The following is a 6059-nucleotide window of genomic DNA, read 5'->3' as shown; positions in this document are numbered from 1 at the left end:
CTGACTGGGTTATAAAGAAGAGAGGGCTTAAGTTGTACTATTCATATGTATATACAAATATAAGTAACCTCAGGAATGATACTTAACCTCACCACGAACAAACAAGATTGACAATATGACAAGTAGGTGAGAAAAGCAAACAAATAAACTAAAAAATAATATGAGAACACAGTATAGAACCGAAAAAAATTAACATCAATAGTTTATTTATATACATACACACGTATGAACTAGAAATATTTCTTTTTTTTTTTCTGGACTTTCAAGAAGAGACATGTTTAAAATCGACTACGTTATGTAAACCAATTTCATTATATGAAGAAACTTTTCAACAGAGCAAAAACATGTAAAATAATTTATAGAGTCTATACTTCATAATGATCACAATATGTAAAACCACTTAGTTTTATGAGAGTACACAGTATAATGATTACACTATTAAAAAATTAATTGTTTTACCAAAACACATGGGAAAAGAATTTTGAAACTCTCTTGGAGCATGAAGTTTCATCTCCAATAGCAAGCTCCCCATGGTAGCTATGGACGTTTCAATGCAAGATGTTGTGTAACAAGTGATATGCTTTGCTTTTACCAGATTTTTTAAGTTCCCCCAAGTTGACTTGGAGGAGTCCTCTGACCACCCTGGGTTAATTAGTGTCACTCCAGCTACATCTTTTGTTCTCCTACTCCAGACACATTATCCACGGTTCTCTTCATTTAGTTGGTGATAAGAAAAAGGGAGTAGAAGGCTGAAACCGAAGCCAGCAAAAATGTGAGAAACTACAGATGGTGTTGTGGTTTTATCATTGATGGTACAGTGGAGGTCCAGTTGCAAAAGCAGAACTCGGTACACCGACACTTGGCATGTGAGCATTGTTGACCCAAATATTTTTTCTACGAATTCTTAGGCATTCTGCTAGATTTCGGGTCTTCGTCAGACCTCAGAATCTTATAATCCCATGGATTGGGTCAAAAGTGGTTGTTATGACTTCTGGATTCATAGAAGCCTCCAACAAAGCATCTCAAGGCGTTTCAGTATTGTTCATTTTTTTTTTATAGAGGTGGGGGTTGCACCAATAGTGGTGGTGTTGGTGGTACCAGCTGAGGAAAAAGAGGCAGACAGAAGAAAAGTTATAAAGACAACTACAATTTCTCAGCTGGTACCACCAATTTTGTTAGAGACTTTTATGAGTCCAAATGTCATAACAATCACTTTTGACCCAATCCATGGGATTATAAGATTCTGAGGTCTGAAGTAGACCTGAACTCTAGCATAATGCCTAAGAATGCCTAGGAAAATATTTGAATCAACAATACTCACATGCCAAGTGTCGGAGTATCGAGTTCTGCTTTTGCAACTGGACCTTTACTGTACCATCAATGATAAAACCACAACACCATCTGTAATTTCTCACATCGTTGCTGACTTCGGTTTCAGCCTTCTACTCCATTTTTCTGATCATCAACTAAATGAAGAGAACCGTGGGTAATGTGTCTGGAGTAGGAGAACAAAAGATATTACTTCAGGTTGAGTTTTTTTACAGTGATCAAGAGATGCATGTATAGTCCGATAGCTTGTTGGATCTAGTTGCAGACCTGTTATATTGGTAACAAGATCTTTATATAAGATGCTCAATATCTTTCTGTAGCCAATCATTTCCATGGCCTGTATTTTTGTAGCATAGCTCAGAAACAATATAAATTGGAATAACCTTTGATAATATATATGTGACTAGCCCAAGACTAAGATATCCAGATTTCAAAGTCAGTGAACTACACATTATTTACAGTACACACGTGATAAATGGCTATATATGCAATAAAATCTGAAATTCACCTTTCAAAACTGAAAGGAAAAACAACATGCCATACGTTTCCCACAGTGTTATCACTGTGAGTCATTAAAACTATTGCCTTTAATATGTCATCTATGACGTATATTATTAACTTACAAGTTCACTTGTTATAAACTTGGGAGTAAACTAAAAAAATAATGTTGAACTTTTATTAAATATTTTTATCAACTAGAAATAAAATTAATTATTCAGTATTGGAAATGATTATGAAAACTCTGAGTAAAATGGGTGTAAATGTACATATTCTGGAACTACTATTGTGGGGAAATGAAATGTATCATCGTATGGTGACGACTTGATACTGTAACTGGCTGTGTCACACCAGCATAATTCCTGTAAAAGTAAAAGCAGTCACACTACTCAGTAGGAGTGTGAAACATGCTCTCATTTCTCCAAAGATAAATTTCAGGGGACAATGATATGGAAATCAAAGTTTTGACTGGTGAAAACTCCTCCATGGGACAGAAGAAGGCAAAACTTCATATTTCACTAAGAAAGATATGGAAAGTCTGAAGCAAATATGTGAAACTAGTAATGTTGGTATTAGACTCTGTTAAGATAGGAAGTCCAAACTTTTCAAATGTGCAACTAAAACTCAAGTTGGTATCGTTACGTGATACATGAAATTCAGTAGAATTTTTTCAGGCGACCTAGTTTTACGTAAAGGTGTGATTGTCACCCTCAAATAAGTAAGATATCAATCTGTACTAAGTGGGCTCAAGGATGTGTAGCTGCTCAAAAACTTTACTTACGAGAGAAAACCAAAAGGCCAAAAGGAAATGAGAAAAGTTTTAGGAGGTTGTTATTTCCAGATGGATTTAAATTCAGCTTGTTTAACAGCAATCAACAAGAGTTTGTTCCATGGTAGAGAGAATAACAGAGTCATGGTGAATGTATTATATACACAGTGAAGTATGCAAGAGTGAACTGCATGTCAACCAAAGGTGTTGGAAGCCAACATAAAATTGATGGCGCCTTGACTACTGAAAGGTACGTCAAATCTGTCATTTACTGTTAGACAATAATTCGTCTTCCACCACGACAGTGATCTCAGTTATACATAAAATATAGTGACACGATACCTATACGTAAAATATAGCCAGATGGAAATACAACCGTCTATTAACGTGTTCAAAGTTCAAATTTGAATATTATTAAAATTATATCTGTTGGTATGGACAATGAGAAGGTTAAGTGGCAAGCTTAGCTAAAGTGTGGGCAGTAAAACCGAACGCTTGAAATAATATTTTACAATTGTAAAATCACACATAGATAAGTACATGGTATCATGAAATATGATGTTCTGTCTAATGAAAAGGGAATACTTGTACATTACACCATTTATTTGATGTTATCTTGCAATTTCTGTAACACTGTATTATAATAACGATAAATTAATTATTTAGCTGTAATTACTCATTGTTTGTGACTTTTATACGAACACGATTTATGTGTTTGCATAATTATTTCCACTACTATATATATATATATATTAATGAATTATATACATTTGAGTATAATATTTCATATATTAATCATCTTTATATTTATAATATTATTTGTACATAAAGCAACTTAATCAGTGAAGATGGTAAATATTTTAGAAGTAATTTACCAGGCAATTTTTTCTTTTCATAAAAGAGACGAAACACACACACATACATATTAATTAATTTAATTTAAAAAATTCTCATTAAAAGAAAGGCACGCATATAGTGGCAGCACCAAGAGGGCTTGAGCCCCCCAAAATGAGCCAAAACCCCCTCAACCCCCAATATTGTAACCTACATATATTCATAAAATATGGAAAACACAATCATCGTTGTCGCTTAACAATTATCAAAGAGACAGATCTCTAGAACTCAACGTCTTCATTAAGACCGAAGTATGTGTCATGTGTCCCATAGCAACGTACTGAATGCACTGAAACTTATGCACTGTATTGCTGCTCCCTGTGTAATGCCATTCTATCTTGAGCTTTGACGAAGATTAGACAACCACGCTGATTTACAAGTTACAACAGATCATCAGAGATTTTACATGATAAACCAAAGGTTTCACAGGTATTTACCCATTAATTTTATTTATTTTTTATTGAAAAGTAAAACATTGCATGCATGTATAAGTGTATTGTGTATAGGTCAAAACTATGAAGCATTTAGCCAGTGTTGTGTCCTCTGTGAGATCATTTTGCATTGTGTATCAGCCATCCAAAATTGTACTGATGATTGCAGCATACATTTAAAATTGTGACTTACAATCCAATTAATGTTATACTTATGATTAGATAATAACCTTACATGTTAACTGACCAAATAATATTTTTAAACTGTTCTAGAATGAATTTTGAAATTGTCATTGGGCTATTTAGAAGTGCCTAATTTAATGTAATGTAGTAGTTACATTATTGTAACAGGTGCTTGTCACACTTATGATAATAAGAACAATATTACAATCACAGTTTGGCCTGTATGAATAATGTGAACTTATGAAGAAACCTAGTACAATCTGTCATCTCTGGTCTCTCATAAATGAGAACTGGAGCAGCATGGAAAGACTTGGAAGAGTCTGCTGAGGATATATGTAAGAAAGTGGGAATACACACTGAGATAGTGCATCAAGGTGGACAGCGATCTGTCCTCAGACACCTGGACGAATTCATAATCACATCTAGTTCTGGCCAAAGAGATGAACCAAGACCAGATGGCAGGAGACACACCTTTTATGCCATCATAGACAGGATGCTCAACGAGCTGAATAGAAGATTCTCTTCTGATGTCTGCAGTGTTCTGATGGGTGCAACTGCATTGAACCCCAAACACTCCACATTTCTGGACAAGCAAGCACTCTTAGGAATGGCAGCAAACTATGGTGTGGCAGAGGATGACCTCGCAGTGGATGTCCACCAGTTGAACTGGCTAATTGCCAGGAAGAAAGACAAGGGGTAGGAAGTATCCACACCACAGGAGCTTGAAACCATGCTGGAGCCATACAAGGATGCCTTCATGAATCTCCACAAACTTGAATGCATCACTGTGACTCTGCCTGTCACTTCAGCTGCCTCTGAGAGAAGTTTCTCATGTCTGAAGCTTCTCAAAACATACTTGCACAACAGCAGTGGTAACAACCGCACCAGCAACCAAATTACGTTAAAAATATAGCTTATAGCACTATTAAGGTTGGCTTACATAATTCTGAACTCTTGACTAAACGTAAAACAAGCAATCAGCACCGCACTTAAACCCTCATAATGGTTAAAATACTTACTATGCCGAGAAATAGAAAAGAGATAAAGATATTTAGTCAATGTGTCGAAAGTTTAGAGGACTGCCAAACAAATTATGCTGTAATAATATGAATACATTTGTCTGCTACAGCTCACTTATGGTCTGGCAGTAAGTCTGAGGGCTTGTGACGCTAAAAATCGAGTTTCAATACCACCATTGGGTAGAGGAAAATAACTCGTAGTATAACTTTGTGCAAAACAACAAGCAAACAAAAATTATTTGTTATAAGATGAAAAAACCAAACTAAAAAAAGCTATCTTAGGCGGTTTTACAAAATCTTGTAAAAGGCAATGTGGTAATATCAAATTTTTGGAACAGTTACTCAAAATATTACACTTTGGTAAGTATCGTTTATGTTTAGCAAACGTATTTACAAGCTCTCCAGTAACTCAGTGGTATGTCTGCGGCGCTAGAAACAGGGTTTCGATACTCGTGTAGCTTAACTATAAACATTTAAGATATCTACAAATGATGTCATCTAGTTTCTAGATTCTACTGTAGTCACTCGATTCCCAGCGTTAGATAGTAGATGGCCCAATATGGCGTTGTTCAAAAAACACAAACGAAACTTTGATGAAGTAAAAAATAAATTGACATTTCAATTTATAATGATCACAACAAAAACGTTGAAAGCAAAATATTTAATTGTATGACATTACAAACGGTGTAATTTCATCTCTATGTTTCAAACTGGTCATTATTATCTAATAATTTAACGTTCCAAAAACATAAACCCGTCGACTATAGCAATAACAAAAAAATTATATTATTATTTATTTACAAAAGTGAAGAAAGGAGAAGACATTTTCTGTATATTTTTTAAACAGGTTGATATTGTTATTTTAATTTATAATGTGACCTACTTTGGAGTAAAGGCTTATGTAAGTTTAACAGCTGTTGGAATAAGCTTCTGTAA

Source organism: Tachypleus tridentatus, chromosome 7 (assembly GCF_004210375.1).
Source record: "Tachypleus tridentatus isolate NWPU-2018 chromosome 7, ASM421037v1, whole genome shotgun sequence".
Lineage (NCBI taxonomy): Eukaryota > Metazoa > Arthropoda > Merostomata > Xiphosura > Limulidae > Tachypleus > Tachypleus tridentatus.
The sequence above is the reverse complement of the archived record's forward strand: the minus strand, read 5'-3'. Positions refer to the sequence as shown.